A 19,781-nucleotide genomic window follows, 5' to 3' on the forward strand; every position below is an offset into this window, starting at 1 on the left:
CTGGGGAGGGGCACAGAGTGAGGGAGACAGAATCCAAAGCAGGCTCCAGGGTCTGAGCTGTCAGCACAGAGCCTGACGCGGGGCTCAAACCCATGAACCCTGAAATCATGACCTGAGCCGAAGTTGAACACTGAGCCGACTGAGCCACCTGGGCGCCCCAGGTGAAGGTTTTCTTTATAGGAGGACCAGCCTGGAAGAAAATTCAAAGAAATGAGTAAGCAAAGGATTTTGTCCAAGGTGGAGAAGCTGAGAGAATACGGCAGAGGAAGAGGCGGTTGTGTGGGGAAAAGCCTTCTCCCCCTCTGGAGGGAGCTCTAAGCAAGTGGGGGCAGAGCCCCTGCCTCACAGCCCAGGACCGGCTGAGGAGGGGGATTAGAAGATCCTCAAAACCAAGCCTGCGCCAGGGGCCTGTCATCTGGTGTTAGCTCACCTGCATGCAAGCAATGGCCCTGAAGTCACACTAGGAACCCAGCCTTCCTGACCACCTGTCATGTGCCCTGTGATCACAGTACGATTAGGTTAGGACCTCATACCCCTCAGTGAGTGAGGCATTCTTTACCCCGTGACACAGGTGAGGCTCAGACACAGTAGGTCACTGGCTACTTCCCAGGGCCCCTCCCAGGGTCCGTCCTCTGTCGCACCCTGGCCGTTCCTCTCACGCAAGCCCAGAATCCACGTGTCTGCTCTCCCCCAGGCCCCCGGTGCAGTCTGGGACAGACTGTGCAGGGCAGCCCAGCGGGCAGCCTGGCATTACCTAATTGCTGGCCGGCTTCCTTTGTCACCTCATGTTTCCAAGCTGCCTGGTTCTGAAAGCCTCCACCTCAGACAGACAAATGAGACTCCGGCCTTGTTCTGCCGGAGCTCCAGCAAAAGGAAGAGATCAGAAGCTGTCGCCTTGATGGAGAAGCGGCCAGGATGCATACAAAGCACGGGGGGCAGCGGATGTCTTCAGCAGGCGACAAAGCCCAGGCCGGTGCCCTACTTACGGCTGTGACTTCCCTTATTGGGCTCTGCCTTCTGCTGTGAGGTGCCTGGGGTCAGCATTCTGGGCTTCGGGACTTGGTCTTCATCAGCCAGCCTCCCTAGGGAGCGGGCCCTTGTTAGAGCTGGCCCCAAGCAGCCTAAAAGCCTCTCCTACCTTCCCCAGGCAGATGTTTCTGGGGTCAGGGAAGAAGTGATCAAAGGAACGTACTCTGCTGCACAGCCTCAAGCAGGTGGGCCTTCGTGCCTGGGGGTTAGGCCAACCCCCGAAGCTGGTGCAGGGGACCCAGCTCAGAAACAGCATCATGCCCCCTATGGGCTCTGGCCAGAGGCTGCAGCATCTGCCCCGCAGAGAAAAGTCACTGGAGAGGCTGAGGGTAATCGGGCCTCACCCTGTCCTTGTCCTGGCCGGTAGGTGGGGCGGACTGACCACCCTGCTGTCCTCCCTGGACTTGGGCATCTCAAGGGCAGAAGCCAGGCCCACTGAACTTGGTATTTCCCAGCACAGGTTAGCCACGTACTGTTCTGATTAGGTATATTAGCTCATTAACCGTCACGTCAACCCTAGAAGATATTATTCCCATTTTTCAGACGGAGGAACTGATAGAAAGATCAAGCTCCTAAAGCTCATCAGTGGAAAGTCAGGATTTGAACTCAGGCAGTCTAACTGCAGAGTCTGTGTCCCTAACCATTACAATACAGTGACCCTCAGTGAACAAATCACGGATGAATGAATGAACAAAGCAATCTGTTCACGGCTTGTAGAGAGAATGACACAAAAGAAGCCCCCGGTTCAAAATTACTTCCTCTATGGACTGTTTCAGGGCCTGAATCTGCCATTGAAATACATACTTTTGAGCTTTAGCCTGTGATGGTCTTCAAAAACTGGCCCTAAGACACCGAGGCGATGGCAGTATTGGCCAAGCACTGGAGCCACCGGGAAGGCTAGGTGAGGACCGAGGCCTGGGAAGAAGTGCACGGAATGTGTGAGGAGGGAGACACAGGGAGGCGGGGGTTTCCGCGAACACCCTGCACTGTTGTCCGTCTTGTGGCGCCGAGGCGGGGCCCAGGCTGTGAAGCCTTGACGCTGGCTTCGAGTGGCTGTGCCATCCACCGGCTGTGCGGCCCTGTCTCCTCATCTGGCAGCGGGGTTGCTGATACCTATCTCATGGCTTATGACTAAATAAGTGACTATAGGCAAGATGCTCAACAAACAGGAGCTATGATACAAATTATAGCTTAAAAAATGTTAGTAACGATGGCCGACCTGTTCTACCCCCTCACACTGGGCTCTGCTCTCTATGTGGTGTCCCAGGCACTCTGGGCAAGGCCCTCCCTCGCTCGCCAGCCCTGCCGTCCTTCTCTTCAGTGTCTTTTGTTCTGGGGTGTCCCCGGCCCTCCCCTCTCCCACCTCTGTCCTGGCCTGGGCCCCCACTACCCGTCCCCCATCCCCAGCAAAGGATGGGTGGGTGAAGCTGCTGGAGCACCCACCCTTCCCAGTCTCCCCCAGTTTCCCCACAGTCGTCTAGTTCCAGCTCCTCGCCAGTTTGGATCCCCAGCTGCTCTTCGCTCCCCACCCCTATTTTTCTGACTTTGTTCTTGCCCGCGCTCCGGGCTGGCGCCCCGTGGCTCCAGCGAAGCGCTAGTTAAATTATGCAGCAGCTGTAGTGCAGAGCGCGCCGGCCACCCGTTCATCAAAGGCTCGTGCACAACACACCCCAGACACGGGATGAAGAAGGGCCTGGCCCCTGGGGGAGGGGGGAGGGCAGGACAGCAGGACGATTCCTGACACCGGAGAGGGAGGGTCCGCGGTCTTCTGTGTGTCCCGGGGTAACTCGCTGGTCTGTCACGCCAGGACGGAAGCCCGCAGTTCTCAACACACGGGAGCGGAGGAGGAGGGCAGTGAGGGTACCAGGCTGTTCGTGAAGACGCCCACGAAAGAGCCGGCAACCATCGCTCTGCTAAGGGCTAATGATGATAACCCGTGTTTAGGGAAAGAGTCCCAGTTGACGAAGCCTCTCTCATAAGCTCTGTCACTGGAACCTCACCACCACCCTATGAGGTAATGGGTAAACCTATTTTAGATGGGGCAGCTGAGGTCTGGAGGGGTTAAGTGATTCGCCCAGGGCCTAGGCCACAGGCCTGATCACCGAAAGCACTTTCCTATCACTTCTCCCTGTCCTTTCGCACCCTCCGTCCCTGACCCACCAGTGAGTCCTGGCTGGCCCCGGGGGCCGAGCAGGTTGGAGGAAACCACACAGCCATGCAGGCTGTGGCCAAGACCCACCCGGCCTCCAACCTCAGCCAGGCTGTCAACACACTCCTTCTCCGGTGCTTGGCTTGCCCTCTCTCTGTTCTCCTTTTTTTTTTTTTTTGTTTTTTTTTTTTTTTTTTTTTTTTNTTCTTTTTTTTTTTTTTTTTAATTTTTTTTTTTATGTTTTATTTATTTCTAGGAGAGAGAGAGAGAGACAGCGTGAGCAGGGGAGGGTCAGAGAGAGAGGGAATCACAGACTGAAACAGGCTCCAGGCTCTGAGCTGGCAGTCAGCACAGAGCCCGACGCGGGGCTCGAACCCACGAACCGCGAGATCATGACCTAAGCGAAAGTCGGACGCTTAACCGACTAAGCCACCCAGGCGCCCCTCTATGTTCTCCTTAAAAACAGCTCCAGACTGACCCTGCCCTCCTTCCGTGTCCCCTTCACACCCAGCGCATGACCTCTTTCCCTGTTACTCCAGAAGGTCGTGGCCCCGGGGCAGGAATAACCCTAAGTTCCGGCCCCCACCTGCCTCCACCCCACCTTTGTTTTCTTCTCTTCATCTTAGGGCCGCAGATACTCTTCCTGGTTGCGGCCTCCCCTCAGCCAACTCCTGGCCGCCCTCGGGCCCTGCGGCACCCTCCTCCGTGTCAGCAGCCAAACTTCCCTTCCGGATTTCCAGCCCCTTCCTCTGTACCCCTGTCCCTCGCCTGGGGACATGCTGTTGTCTCTCCCACCTTCCTCACCCCTGCATTTTTCACTCCACTTCCGCATCCAAACTAACTTCGTGGAAGGCCGTCTACACCGGCTCTGTCAACCTCCGCGCTACTGACGTGGTGGAGCAGATCACTGTGTGGGGACGGACCCGGGCAGGAGCCTGGGTTTGCGTGGACTGCAGGACGAAATACTGTAGACTGGGTGGCGGCTTCAACTTAGAGGTGCGTTTCTTAGAGGGCTGAGCTCGAGGCCTGGCGGAGTTTCTAGTGCGGGGCCTTCCTCCTCGCGCACAGACGGCCGGCCGTCACCGCGTCCCGGAATGCCTGTCCTCAGAGTGCTCAGAGAGAGGCCACCGACACTGTGGTGTCTCTTCTTGTAAGGACACTAATCCGGTCGTGAGGGCCCAACCCTCCGGAACTCATCTCACCCTAACTGCCTGCCGGGGCCTCCTCTCCAAACTCTACCACATGGGGGGCGGAGCTTCGGCCTGATGATTTGTGGGGACACGAGCCTCTGGCAGCGCTGGAAGACACTTAGCATCTACCCACGAGACATGCTTCCCGTTCAGTTTGGGAAGGTGCAAGGAACCTAGTTGCCAGCAGTGATGATTGTGACAACCTCCACCAATGGTGACAGCTGTTGACAAGTCCCAGTTGTGACAACTGGAAGTGTCTCCAGATCTTTCCAAACCTTCCGTAGAAGACAAAACCTGCCTCCTCATCCCCTGTTGGGAACCACTGGTCTACGCTATTTATTCTACAGTCTTATCTTCATTCACTTCTCAATTCACTTGTAATTCGGTTTCTATTTCTCCCCCATCCTACTGAAACCACTTTAGTAAGCATCCCCTATACCCTGCATGAGGCAATCGCTCGTGTCCCTAGCACTGGGCCATGCCACTGCCCTGGAAACCACCTCTCCTTGCTTCCAAAAGTCTCTACTCTGTGGGCTCCAGAGGAAGCCCCTGGTAGTCGCCCTGCTGACTCCAGCGTTTCTCTGACCTTCTCACAGTGAGAGCTCCGTTTCTACTACTAGACTGAGATGCTAGTTGCTCACTACTCAGCTACTTGAGGCTGGAACTGGTTAATGGCGTCTGAGGGAGAGTCTACCCGGGGGAGACCTTCACAGGGACCATTTACCTTCTGACAAAAAGGGAGGAGGGACAGAGAGAGAATGCCACACTGGTGGGAAAAAAATATGCCTGGAGTTGCTGCAGCCATTTTGCAAACATGAGGGAAAGCCCAAAGAGGATGACTAAACCATTGAACCGGCCTTGGAATTGCCTACTTACAGACGTCTTGTGAGAGAATTCATGTTCCTATGACCCAGTTAGTCAGCATTTTTGTTAGTCAGCTATTTGATTACTTACAACCACAAGTACCCCGACTGATCTGGCTTCCGAGACTCTACCCAGTCCTCGTTCTCATATTTTTTTGGTGGATCCTTTGCCACCTCCTCTTAGGTTTCCTCCTCCACCCCCTCCCTGACTCATCGCTCTTTCCAAGGCTTATGGTCCTCACTCCATCCTCTCTGTCATGTTGAGGGCATCCTAGCTGCCGATGACACAAATCTGAACCTAGCGCGGTCTCTTGAGCTTCAAAGGTTTCTGTCCAACTGCCCGCTAACACATAGTCACTTTGTTGTTTCTTTTGCTAGCTCTCATATCTCTGTCCCCCTCTTGATGTTGGGGCTTCCAGAGCTCATTCCTGGGACCTTTCCCCTTTCCTAGCTACACTTTCCGCCCAGGTTATCTTATCTGTTCATGTCATTTTAGATGACGTTTCTATGTTGAAGACCCTAGATTATGTGTAGAGCACAGAGCTCTCCATTGAGGTCTGGGTTTGAAAACGCAGCTGCCCGTTGACCGTCTGTGCTGGAATGGCCCTCAAAGCTGTCCCGCCCCCGCGCCGGGTGCTCAGTTCACCCTCCTTAGAAGCTGCTCCTCGCTGGCATGCTCCCCCTCCCAGCATGCCAGAACCCACGGGTTAGGCAAGATGCCTCCTTTCTCTCATCTTGCATATTCCAGGAACCACCGAGTCCCTCTGATTTTGCCTCCAAAACACCCGTCTGCTCCACCCCTTGTGTCCTGCACTGCCCAATTCTGGCCGCAGGTAGGATTGTAGCCCTCTCCCCATGACGCAGCACCCCTGCTCCCGCTTCTCTGTAGTCCGTCCTCCAGCCTGCAAGCAGAGTGATAGTTTTAACGTGCAAATCCTGCTCGGTCACTTTTCTGCTCAGAATTCTTCAGTAACTCACCATTCCCTTCTAGCCGTGGTTTTCAAACTATTTTCAGCAGAAAGTCTCCACCATACAGTAAAGAAGAGTAACCGTTGAAGTTAGGGAGGGACATCTGGAGACCCTCATAGATACTTAGTCTCCCCATCCCTTCCCCCAGTCCAAACCCACACTCGCATGCACATATGCACATGCATGCATACACCTGCACACACAAGTGCACACACGCACATACACACCACACACAAGTGCACATGCATGCATATACCTGCACACACAAGTGCACGTGCATGCATACACACCACACACAAGTGCACACACGTGTACACACCACACACAAGTACACACACGGACATGCATGCACACCACATACAAGTGCACATACATACACATATATAGCACACACAAGTGTGCGTGTGCACATGCATGCATACACATGCACACACAAGACGCACACACCTGCATATATACCACACAAGTGCAACACGCACATGCACACACCTCACACAAGTGCACACGTGCACATGTATGCATACACATGCACACATGCATGCACACACAGGCGCATGCATGCACACACATATGCACATGCACATATACACCTGCACACACAAGTGCACACACGCATGCATACACACCACACACAAGTGCACATGCATGCACATATGCACACGCACATGCACGCACATGCAAGTGAACATGCACACGTACACATATGCACACATGTGCATGCACACATATACACCAATTTCTATGTCACTTTTGTTCAGACTATAGATCCCATCTAGTCTGCCTTCCCTGGATGTACAGGAAGCACTACTACCACATCCCTGGTGATATCTAGCATCTGTTGCATACACTTGAATAACATGCAGCTCACTACTTTACATGATCCATTTCAGAACCATATTTTGAAAGTCAAAAAATTTCACCCGTTTTTGTGACTGCATGCAGTGCAGAGGCCTGTGTTCTCTGCAATTTGGTACAGCAAGGCGGGGCTCACCTGCCTCTGCATGACTTGGGCTTTCTACTACAATTCGTACTCGGGTGGAGGCTCAGAAGGGAATGCTTCCAAGCACGCAGTCCATCACCCTGATAGCGCTGTCTCAGCAGCCAGCTGCTGGAACATGTGTAGCCAGGTGGGACCGAACTGCTAGATGGTAGGACCAGACTAATACGAACAATGGAAACCAGCCCTCTTTTCAGGCTCCTGCTCACTCGGGGGCTCGGGCCACTCTGGACCAGTGGAAGGGGGGACACTGGCACGGACCGCTCCAGGTTCAGACCCCAGCTCGGCCATTTAAGAGGCATGTGACTGAGCTAGATAACCACTCCGAGCCTCAGTTTCCTTATCTGTGAAATGACTGTCATTAGGATGAGGACAATGTCAAATGCCAAATGTAGATTCTCAACAAATGGTGGTTTTTAGGGGGTGCCATACAATAGGCCTTCCTCATTCCTACCTGGGCTCAGAGCTAGGAGCTTCTGGATCTTGTGAATGAATGAATTCACCCCTTCTTCCTGCTCTGTAAGGTGGGGGTGGTTGTTTGACTAATGGGTGAGTTTGTGCATCCGTGGTATAGCCCCTCCTGGCCCCTTCTTTTAGACACCCACACGCTGGGGGCCGGCTGCCCAGGCAGCCTCAGCGTCCACAAGGGAAGGGAGGTCTGCCAGCTGGGGGGCAGTTCACTTGGGGGTGGGAAGGATTAGGACACCTCTTGTGGCCACTACATGTCAGCACTCGATCCAGAGAAATGTCTCTTGTTTGCATCCTGACACCCGGTAGTAGCTTTTAGCGAGGGGAGTTCAAGCAACAGGTGTGAGTGTATACAACGCGAATGTCAGGTGTCCCGGTGGCTCTGAGAACCTTTGATGCTGAGTGTGTTACATGTGACGTCAGAAGGGCAGGGGGCTGGCACGTAGGCGGCCGATAACAGCGGCTCTCTCTATTGCAAAGGAGCAGGAGGGGACCCGAAATGGGCCGAGGACAAAATCGGGCCCTGGCTTCCTCCTGGAAACGCTGTGGGGCCCAGTGGAAGAGGGAGCCAATTCGTGTAGAGTACTTAGCACACAGCCTGGCACAGAGTAAGTAAGTGCTAGCCTTTGAAGCTCGGTGGAACTCTTCTTGGAAAGAATAAAGGGATTATAAGTAGAGCTGAAGCCAACACAAAACATAAATCTGGTCATGGCGTCCCCGCTGCCAGTGCCTTCGGAGTCTTCCCTTGTGTCTTCGGAGTGAGGACAGACCCTGTGCACAGCTCGCAAGCCCACAGACCCTGGCTCACCGTCCCGGCCCCGCTGCTTGCTCATGCCAACCACGAGGCCTCATTTCAGTTCTTCCAGGAAGTGACCTCTGACCTTTCCTGGATCCCTGATGCTTATTCCCCCCACATCTGCCCCCCAAGGTCAGAAAGAGCAGCCCCCCAACCGGAAGCCCTCCAGTCAGCCGTGCCGCTGGGATTGTCACTCTCTGGGTAGAGCTAACTGTGGGAAAGCAGCCCCTGGGGAGAGGAGGGCCTTGCTTGGTTTCCTTGCTCCTGAGTGCCCACACCTGCATCCTCAGGGCTCCCTGTCCCCTGTTACCACGTGCCGGAGGGGAAGGGCAGCGGGCAGGGAGGCACAGTACCCTTCCCCGGAGAGGAGAGGAGAGTTGCTCTTTTAAGCCCAACAGCTGCACAGGTGCTCAAGGAGAGATTGGGCAGCACAGACACGTGCGTCCAAGATTTATGCCTTGCAAGGCCAGAGCTGGTACCCGAGGGGCCTGTCTTTGTGGCATGTCTGTGCCCCCTACGCCTGGTGACACGGCTCCGTTTGTTATTCAGGCTGAGAAGGAGCTGCAGGAGTCGTGGGAGGGCGAGGGCTGCTGTGACATGAGACAGCACCTGAGAATGGCTTTGGAAACAATAGGGAAGTGCGTTCCCGCTGTCAGGGCCGGGAAGCGCCGGGGAGAGCGCCCTGGGACTTACAGGCAGACCACGGAGAAAGGCAACGGCCTGGAGTGGCACTGCTCACCTGCTCATTTGCANCGGCTTTGGAAACAATAGGGAAGTGCGTTCCCGTTCCCGCTGTCAGGGCCGGGAAGCGCCGGGGAGAGCGCCCTGGGACTTACAGGCAGACCACGGAGAAAGGCAACGGCCTGGAGTGGCACTGCTCACCTGCTCATTTGCAGAATCCATTAGGTGAGTGCCTGGAATAATCCCCAGGCTTTCTCTGCCTGCCAGATTGGAAAACAAGACTGTTTTCTCTGAGAAATAATCATCAGTATTAATAGGAATTACCAGTGCTGACTTTATTAAGTATTGTGCCAACCACGTCACGTGCCTGGCCTCTGTAACGCTCACTACAACGCAGGGAGATAGGGACCGTTGTATACATGAAGAAACTGAGGTCCAGAGACACTAGATGACCTGCCCAAGGTCACACACAGCCAGGAGTGGCAAAGCCAGGAAGCAAACCTGGGCCGTCCCACCCCTGAGCACACGTTCCTCCTGTGTACCGAAGGACTTGTCCAAGGACGACTTGTCAAGAAGGGGTTAACTCGGCAGCCAAGTCCCATTAAGCCAGAGCATCTCAAACCTGGCCATGCTTTACTATCCAGGGGGACACAGGGATGCTTTGTAAATATAGTAACCAAGCCCCATCTTAGACCAGTGGAGTCAGAACCCTGGGGAGGGATGGGGTCTGGGCATGAACATTCTCTTTCTTTTTTTTTTTTTTTTAACAATTTTTTTAAGTTTATTTATTTTGAGAGAGAGAGAGCAAGCAGGGAGGGGCAGAGAGAGAGGGAGACAGAATCCCAAGCAGGCTCCACACTGTCAGCACAGAGCCCCATGCGGGGCTCAAACTCATGAGGCAGAGCTGTGAGATCATGACCTGAGCTGAAGTCAAGAGTCAGACGCTTAACCTACTGAGCCACCCAGACGCCTCTGGGCACGAACATCGTCTAAAAGCATCTCAGGTGGTTCCAGGATGGCCAAGGTTGGTCAGGAAGGGCGCTTGAAGCAAATGGGGGAGAAGAGCTGTCCATTTGGACCCGCTCTGTCCCTGCCTCTCTGAGCCAAGCCCCCCCTTTCCCCAGGACTGCGGAGTACAGGCCAGGAAGTCTGACTTTCACCCTGACCTTGGCACAACGCTGCCTCCTGGGACTGCTCAGAGGGTCCCTCCCGCCCGCTCTATGATTGACACCATCTACCCGTAGCTGAGCTTAACTAGCACAACCTCTGGGCCCAAGAGGAAAAGGAGCAAAAACGTTTTTTTTTTTTTTTTAATTGGGTCAAGAGAAAAACAGAATTATAAAAAATGCAAGTCATGGTTAGAACTCCGGTCGTTTTTCAGGCCGCTGCCGTGCTCTGCATCTCCCACGTGGGCGAGCCGGTGCTCCGGTGAGGGGTGGGAGCCCGGTGTATGATCTGTGTGCCAGCCACCATGCTGGTCGTGTTTGTGCATGAGCCCGGCCTGGCCTGGGGGACACCCCAGGAAGGAGGCTTTATTAGGGTCCTATGACAAATGAAGAGGCCGAAGTTCACTGTGATAAGCTAGCACAGGAGGAAAAGGCAGCCCGGGGCCAGCCTAAGTGGCTCTGCTTAGTGGTGTTTCCTGGGTGGTGAGAGGGGCTGCCAGGTCTCCCCTCCCCCATTGGCCTCTTTTGTCTCCTCTCCATGCTCTCCACAGGCTCCTAACATGGGCTCAGGGGACCCCAGACCTACAGATCTGGGCCCATCAATCAACACAGGCCGCCCACCGAGCCACTCCCCATCAAGGCCATCTTGAATGCTGGTTTGCTCTGTGTTCTTGAGAAATCAAGAGAGGACACTCAACGTCTCAGGCCTTCACGGGGTGGGTATGACGTCCCCAGGCCTGGGAGGGACGGCGTGTGAATTCTCTGAGAGTCCTCCATGTCCCTGACACAGCTGGAGCTCAGACTCTCCCCCCTCACCCCCGAGAAGACCTTCATGAAGAACTCCCTGTCCTGTCTGGCTCTCTGACCCGCTCTGCCACCAGCCTTCCCACGTCCCCCTGCATGCGGACAGGGTGGGAAAGGGAGGCCAGCTCTGGGGGGCTGGGGAGGAGTACTTGCAAGGTCACACACCGTGCCCTAGTCGTCATTGTCCTTCTTGCAGTAAAGAATACTCACTCTCTCATTCAGCTCACATTCTGGAGCCTCTGAGCTAAGTTAGGGGCTGGGGCTGCCCAAATACACAGCCCAGGGCTGGTGGAACTCACAGTTTTGTGAAGTAAGCAGAGTTACAGGTTGTTGAGCTATGGGCTGATTGCAGTACCAGAAGCACATCCAAAATCCAGCGTTAGCCCAGAGGAAGGCGTGATTAATTTTCGGGGGGAGAGGTGCCAAGTCAGGGGAGTCCAGGGAGACAGCTTTGAGCAACACATGACCTCTGAGCACACATGCCAAGCTCTCCCTCCTCTCTGGAGTCTGATCCTGCCATTTCGCCATTCCTGGTCTCCCCTTCTGGGGACGCAAACAGCAAGTCTCCTTGGTTTTTGTTTTTGGTGGGGTTTTTTTTGTGGTCCAGGGCCCCCTTCTCTCAACTGGGTTTTAAGTTCCTTAGGGCAGGGGCCATTTCTGGTATTTTCTCTCCCCCAGAGGGCTAAGACACTGCTGAGCATCCTGGAATGCTTAAGAAACATTGATACAGTGGGGTGCCTGGGTGGCTCGGTCGGTTGAGCATCAGACTTCAGCTCAGGTCATGATCTCGCCATTCTGTAGTTCGAGCCCCGCCTGGGGCTCTGTGCTGATAGCTCAGAGCCTGGAGCCTGCTTCTGATTCTGGGTCTCCCTCTCTCCTGGCCCCTCTCTGGCTCACACTCTGTCTCTCTCTCCTTCAAAAATAAATAAAGATAAAAAAAGAAACATTAACTGATCTAGTGACTGAATGGCTGTTGGAAATCTCAGACCTCGGAATTTGATAGCCAGTTCCGGGCAAGGCATGGGACAAACAGGGACACTGTGTTATTGTGATAGATACTTTCCATCAGAGGACCTGCAAAGCAGACCTTTACCCTGGAGGAAAGGCGGGTGAGGAAGGTGGCGACCAGCTTTTAAATTTCTCTTAAGCTGCCTTTCCATAATGCAATCTATGACCTAAGTGTAGTCAAACAGAGCTGTAAAATTAATTTCAAAGTCAAATATTGGGTTGAGGATTATGGGTTCTTTAGGGGTGATTAAAACTGCTGTTCTACTTCATAATAATAGAGGAGAGGAAGGAGTAAGACAGTATATTCTGTTCAAAGAGCAGAAAGGCCCAAAGAAGCAATATTTTCCCGACTGTGGTTTCTACTTTTAAGAGAGAAAAGGCAAGTGAACAAGCTGATACTGAAATTACCTTTTAATATTGATTTTGATCATGGTAACAAATATACCTTACTTGGGGCACCAGGTGGTTCAGTTGGTTTAGTGTCCGACTTCGGCTCAGGTCATGATCTCGCGGTCTGAGTTCGAGCCCTGCGTCTGTGCTGACAGCTCAGAGCCTGGAGCCTGCTTCGGATTCTGTGTCTCCCTCTCTCTCTGCCCCTCCCCTGCTCATGCTCTGTCTGTATGAAACTCAAAAATGAATAAACATTTATAAGTAAATAAACCTTATTTAAGCATCCAAAGGTATCACATTATTTTTTTTTTTTAGCAGAAAAGATCACCAGGATTTATTTATTTATGTTTTTAATGTTTTATTTATTTCTAGGAGAGAGAGAGACAGCGTGAGCAGGGGAGGGTCAGAGAGAGAGTCACAGACTGAAACAGGCTCCAGGCTCTGAGCTGGCAGTCGGCACAGAGCCTGACCCGGGGCTCAAACCCATGAACCGCGAGACCATGACCCAAGCGAAAGTTAGATGCTTAATCGACTAAGCCACCCAGGCGTCCCCCCCCTTTTTTTTTTTTAATAAAAAACAGAGACTCCCTTACCCCCCAGCCTGTTGCTCACCTGAGTCCATTTTCAGAGACAGGCATTCTCAACTCTTTTAGACATTTTCTGGTATTTTCCTCCACAGTTGCAAGTAATATATTTCTTGATTTTTCCCCATTTTAGACATATATTAACTTCCCACTATAGTAGAAGAGAATTTAATTTTTATATACACTTGCACACATTCACATTCATTCTCCAATGTAATATCCCACTTCCTGTGGATTCATTAAAACTCAGAATTTATGTTGATACGCCTCAGCAAATATTGTTAAATATTGTTCACAGATAAGACTCAGAGTCTGCTATGATTACATTTCCTTTCATGTACAATGTTTCCTTTTTCCCGGAGCTAATCACCTTGGTACATTTGGGCCAATTTTCAGGTGTCTCTCACTAAGTGGTCCGTCCTCTTGTTAAACTCTTCTCAATGGAAGCAAGGACATGAAAGGGCTATCGGGTCATTTGTCCTTGTGATGGCGTGAACGCAGGAGTTCAGTGTCCTCCAGCCTGCGGCCCCACCGTGAACTGACAGCTCTTCAGACCTCCTGAACCATGTTGCCCTGAACGTGATTGTCTTGGACTAGATGTTTCCCTGGGTCGCTCTTTCTTGGTTTACTTTCTTGTTTGGTTGAAGTACATCCTTTAAGTAGCTTCGTGAGAAAGGGTCCATGGAAAATGAATTTGCTGCGATTTTGCCTAGCTGAAAATATATCTTTGGCTTAGCCTCACATTCACGTTCTCACGGAAGTCATTTTCCTTCAGAATTTTACCAGCCTTCTCCACGGACTTCTAGTTTCCGGTGAGATTGTGAGAAATCTGAATGCTATTCTGATTCCTAATTTTTAATATTTTCCTCTGGAAGTTTTTATGATCATCTCTTTAACCCTGGTGTTGTCAAATTTTACCATAACTTATCTATTTTTTTTTTTTATTCAAATGCTCTGGGCAGTTGGTCCACATTTTTTGTCTTTTAAAATAATTTCCTCCTCTCCATTTTTTGCTCTGCTTTCTTTCTGGAATGCCAATAAATTTGGTGTTGGACTTCTTGCATCAATTCTCTGGTTTATCTTTTCTCTCCTATTCATCTCTGTCTTGTTCTATTTCCTGGGAGGCTTCTTCAACCTCACTGTTCAAACCTTCTGTTGAAATATTCATTTCTGTTATAAATGTCTTAATTTCTAAATGCGTTTTCATATTCTCTGAACGTTTCTGTTTTATCCTGTTCTCAATTCCTGGATGCAACATCTTCTAATTCTTCAAGTTTAGAAACTTTAGTTTGAAGCTGTCTTCCTTTTTCTGCATTAGTTCATCTATAAGATTTTCTGTATTTTTTAAAAATCTGTTTGCTTAATTAGATCTCTGGCGTTTGGCTTAGAGGCTTTCCTCAAAAGTCGAAGCTGCTTGTCTTTCTCTTCATATTTAAGAATGGTAACATTTGAAGCTACTTGGGTACTCTGGGTACATATTATAATTCTTTTTTTTTAAGTTTGTTTATTTTAGAGAGACAGTGTGGGGGGCCCTGGAGGGGTAGAGAGAGAGGGGGAGAGAAGATTTGAAGCTGTCTTTGCACAGACAGCCGCAAGACTGATGTGGGGCTCGAACCTATGAACTGCAAGATCATGCCCTGAGCTAAGTCCGATGCTCAACCAACTGAGCCACCCAGGTGCCCCTTGTTTTAATTCTCAACAGCTGGGGCTCTGGACTTAGCTAAACCTGTGTTCAAATTCTCTTTATTCTTTAGATCTGTGACATTGGGCACCTGCTCGACCCTCTGTCTGCCCGTTTCCTTCTACATTAGAGATGGAAATCACTGTAATGCTCAGGGTAGGGCACTGTGAGGCATTCTCAGGTGCTGGCCTGCACTTTCTGGACTCTAAGAGTGGGCGCCTCCTTAAGTCTTGCGCCCTAGGGTCCTGCTTGCCTCCCCCCTGTCCCAGCCCTCCTAACCTCATGGCTTCACAACCTCACGTCGTAACTTTGAGGATTGGGCAGGACGTAGCGCCTCCCATCTTGGGAGCTTGGCCCAGTGCTGGTCTGTGGTAAATGCTCTGTAACTATGAGCTGTTACTCCACATCAAAAGGTATAACATTTATTAATATGAAACATTTATTTAGTATCCACTGAGCATTTGGTGCCATGACTATGAAGTCAGAAGATTAAAACAGAGAAGAAAAAAGGAGAGCGGATTAAGAGAAATGAGGTGAAGAAAGCATTATGGTGATAAAAGTAGAGAAAACAAAAGGAAAATCAAGACCTAAGAAGGGCTAACCGAGCAGACAGAAGCCTGCGTAAAGCAAATTGATACAGACGCTGAAGCGGCAGCGGGCAGTTTCTAGGCAAAGAGAAATCCCTTCATTAGAATGAGGGATGAGTTAGTAAGAAAAATCTGGAATCCCTGTCGCTTCTGAAAAACAGAAGAGATTGATTTTTCGAGGCCTTCCTGAAGGAAGCAGAGCAGCCTCAGGCCTGAGAGAAAATGCTCTTTTATAATTTGTGTCCCCTTGATTTGAATACATGCCAGTCTTTGCTGCTGCTTTTCTGAATTTTAATTGATAATTGCTCTTCTGGGCCTCAAGGTGACTAGGTCCGCAGCAGGGCGCGTGTGTGGGTCTGACCAACAAATAAACAAACACTGCAGGTTACTTCCCTCCTTGAGATTATGGGGAATAAAATCTTTATGAAATAAAATCCTCTCCCTCCCCCCCCATCCCTGGACGCTCCCTCTTCCTCCCTCTCTCTCCCTCCAAGCGACAGCATGAAGTAGAAACCAGGGGAAACTTAGAAAAATAAAAGAGCCCATGGATGTTGTTTTCTCCTCCAAACCCATGGCTCTCCCCAGTTTAAGGACTCTGCTACTTGGACTCAGTTTGACTTACGTGCCCGAGGTGATTATCGGTAAATGTCTGTGGCTGTCCCAGCCCTCTGCTCCCATTTGGGCTTGAATGCTGGGGTGCGGCCTTCCTGGACACGGCTAGGGAACAGAAGTCAAGGGCGCAGGAAAGCTGAGACCAGGTGGAGAGAGGGAGAGAGCACCCCAGCCTGGCCCAGGAAGAGCCTGGGGGAACGGCAGAAGGGAGGGCTTCAGCACTTCCACCACCAAACACAAAGGAAGCATTTGATCCCAAACAATTTGAGCTTTCTGGAATCCCATTGTTTCTTTGTGCTTTGCTGGCATTTAGGGAAGTGACTGAAACACTCAGTCTTTTTTTTTTTTTTTAAGTTTGTTTATTTTTCAGAGAGAGAGGACAGGCCTGCAAATGGTGGGGAGGGGCAGAGAGAATCCCCAGCTGGCTCCCTGCTATCTACGCAGAGCCCACCATGGGGCTAGATCCCATGAGCCCTGAGATCATGACTTGAGCCTAAATCAAGAGTCGGGCAGGCACTCAACCTACGAGCCACCCAGGCGCCCCAACACCAAATCTATTTTAAAATAAAAGCCCTACTACAGGGGGTGAGGGAGGGTTTGCACAAAGGGAGCACTTGCATCTGAAGTAACACCAGTCAGTCTGCTCATAGCCTTTTCACTGTTCATGCTCAGTGTTGGGGGGAGGGGCAGGTGTGGCGTTGACAGAAGGCTGAGCTCGGGGGATTATTGTGTGACTGCCACAGTGCAAGAGAAGGGAGGGGGCCTATGTGTCCGTGCGGAGTTGTGACTGGCCATGGAGTTGAAGCTGGGTGAGGGGAACTCAAGAAGATGAGGGAGGTGAGGGACACTTGGAATGTGGTAAGATCAATGTCTTTACAGGTCCTGGTCCAGTTGCAAAGGGGTGGGAATTGGGATCCCAGAAGAAATGAGCAGGGCTGGGAAGTTAGGAAGAGGGTGAAGAAGAGATCACAGAGGCTTTGCAATTCTTTTTTTTTTTTTTAATGTTTATTTATGGGGAGAGGGGCCCAGAGAGAGTGGGACAGAGGATACGAATCAGGTTCTGTGCTGAGAGCATAGAGCCCAATGCAGGGCTCGAACTCACAAACCGGGAGATTATGACCTGAGCTAAAGTCAGACACTTAACCAACTGAACACCCAGGCACCCCCGAGGCTTTGTAGTTCTTAATGATGGGAAGGTCCAGCAGCTGTGAGGGAGAGGAAATCATGGAACAAGAAAGGGGGTTAGAAGGACCAAGTCTGTGGAGATTGAAATCAAGAATTGTCATTGAGGAAGTCATTGAGTGATGGAAGCAGGTGCTGAATGTGAAGAAATGAGGGGAGTGACCCAGGGCTCAGTGGATGGACACACCTAGGCGTGGTCTGATGGCATCAGCTTCTGCTCTAGGGGGTCTGACACCAAAAAGTCTTGCAGATGATCCTGATGGGTATAGCCTGGGGGTCAGAAGTCACACAGTTGTCTCCAAAGCTGGCTGTGGCCCTAGACCTGCACACACTCATTGCTCATCCAGTCCTTTTCTGAGTCACTCCACCAGCACCTCCTGAGGGTCCAGGATATGCCCCACACAGTGCTGGACACTCTGGGAAGGTCAGAGATGGAGACAAAGATGGGGCCTGGAGGAGCAGGGGAGAGGCTGAGCCCTTGCTGCTCCCAGGGCACTGCCCCCCCGCCCCGAGAGATGAGCTGCCTCCCCATCTCCGAAGGTGGGCGGTGAAGGAGCTTCTCTCCTCGACCCACACATGAGCACGCGCTCTCTCTCTCTCTCTCTTTCTCACTGCATTCAGGCATTCTATAAGAGAAGTCTGTTTAGATTTTGCACTTGAAACTGTACTTTGTGGCTTTCAGGAATACACACTAGATTTTCCCTTCTGCCTTTAGGCTTTTGAGTATGTGAGTATATTGTACATTTCACCCAAGCATCCAACAAAAACTTCACCTGATTAAAAACCAAAGAACCTGCCAGCAGGCTGGCCAGTTGTAACCTGAGTCAAACAGATGAGGGGCACACCTACTCCCTTCTCCCATCACCTTCCAGACCACCTTGCCAGGATTCCAAGAAACAATGTAGGCTTCCGGTCCAGCTTCCAAATTGGCCAGTACCCAGAAGCAGCAGCACATTTGAGGAAGAAAAGCATAAGCCATCCCCCTGTTGCAGAACCACTTGACATGCTCTTTCCTATGCATTTTCTGCCATCCAGGGACCTCGGCAGGGAGCCTTCCTGCCATCCAGCCTCATCCACTGCCACACACACACACACACACACCCACACACACAGAACACACACTCACACCTTTTATTTTAAGAGAGAGGTAAGTGGACCCAGACAGGGTGAGCTGTAAGGGGAGAAATTCCCCCTCAAGCTCCAGGTCACCAAAATGTACCCTCCACTCCAGGGACAGTAGAGATCCTCAGCTCAATGTGGCCAAAGGCACCCCAAAGTATTTTGTGGTCTGAAGGAAGCCTTCGATCACTGAAACTAAAGATTGTTTTTTTTTACTAGAAAGAATCTGAAGCACCTGGTCACATTTGCCATTTGATAGCTTAGGAACGTGGCTCTTGGAGAAATAGAATGACATTTCTATAGTTACACAAGTTGTAAGTGGCCTGGCCATGACTTGTACTGAGTTCGACTGACTCCTAGACTGACTCCTAACTCCCAAACAAGTGCTCTTTCCCCCTCCTGAACTATCACGACCAGACAGACAATAGCACGTGTGTGTGTGTGCATGCGTGAGCGCGCGCGCGCACACACACACACACACACACACACACACACACACACACACCTTGCTTCTCCTAGCTGGCTTCTTGACATTCAGTGCCTGGTCAACTTGGGGAAGACCTCATACAACCCCTGACTTCAGGACGGGGACTCAGGTACAGTGCAGTCTGGCTCTGTGACCCACAGAGGGTGGCAGGCCCTCCAGAGCCAAGGCCTTGTCGTGTTAGACATTCTGCGTGTGGTAGTCGGGTTCTTGCTGGGGTGGGCTCCCAGTTGAACAGTGGTCAGCCACTTTGTAAAGGACTTTTCCAGTCCTAAAGCTTCAGAGGAAATTCTGCGGAATTCTAGCCTTGGATTTAGCCAGCATTATCTGTGAGAACAAGGCTTGTCGCCATGATATTATGGGGAAAGTTCTCAGTAATGGATATAGATGTGACATTCAGGTTGCCGTAGAATCATCTGACGCACGGCACCCTGAACTGCAGCCAGATGTCTCCTATGACCCAGTGACAGGCCTCCAGAGTTCCAGAGAGGCCCTGTCACTCATGCCATTTTAGCCCCCACCCCCCATGAGAATTGAAAGGTGAGGACAGGAGCGAGATCGTTTGATGGCAGGATTTTTAGGGTTTGATGATGGGTCTGGTGTGGGGGCCATGGGGGGATAGAGTCAAAGTTGGTGGGGATAGAGTAAGAGTTCCCAGGCCCTGGCTGTGACGTGGCGTGGTAAGACACCGGCTGTGAGAAAGCCTTCCTACCACACAGGACCCGTCTCTAGGAACCGAGTCAAGCTTAGGTTAATTAAGGATTGCCTCCCCCTTCCTCCTCCCACGTTTGCTTTCGGGAAATGGCCCCAGCACCCCTGCAGTCGCTCACGCCAGAAGGCTGGGAGTTATTCTCAGCGCATCCACCCTCCCCACCCCCACATCCCATCCACATCCGATCTGGACCCTCTTCTCCATCCCCATCCGCCCCAAGCTCATCCGGCTCCTTTATTCCTACAATAGCTTGCCAGTTGGCTCCATTTTACCTCCCTCTGATCTGTCTGTCATGTTCCCACTGGAGAGA

The 19,781-nt window shown here is 51.6% G+C and overlaps 2 long non-coding RNA genes across 3 annotated transcripts in view; one reads left to right on the plus strand and one right to left on the minus strand.

Annotated features, from left to right (window-relative positions):
- Positions 1 to 19,781, plus strand: part of LOC144218307 (uncharacterized) — an 83,474-nt gene that overhangs the window by 9,461 nt on the left and 54,232 nt on the right. The window lies entirely within an intron of this gene.
- LOC144218351 (uncharacterized) lies at positions 12,579 to 16,126 on the minus strand. Its single transcript, XR_013331129.1, has 3 exons — positions 15,985 to 16,126; positions 13,123 to 13,245; positions 12,579 to 12,736 (listed from the first exon to the last, which is right to left on the minus strand). It is a non-coding gene; the product is annotated as an uncharacterized LOC144218351 (long non-coding RNA).

This window comes from Crocuta crocuta, unplaced genomic scaffold, assembly GCF_008692635.1.
Source record: "Crocuta crocuta isolate KB4526 unplaced genomic scaffold, BGI_CrCroc_1.0 scaffold39, whole genome shotgun sequence".
NCBI classification, from domain to species: domain Eukaryota; kingdom Metazoa; phylum Chordata; class Mammalia; order Carnivora; family Hyaenidae; genus Crocuta; species Crocuta crocuta.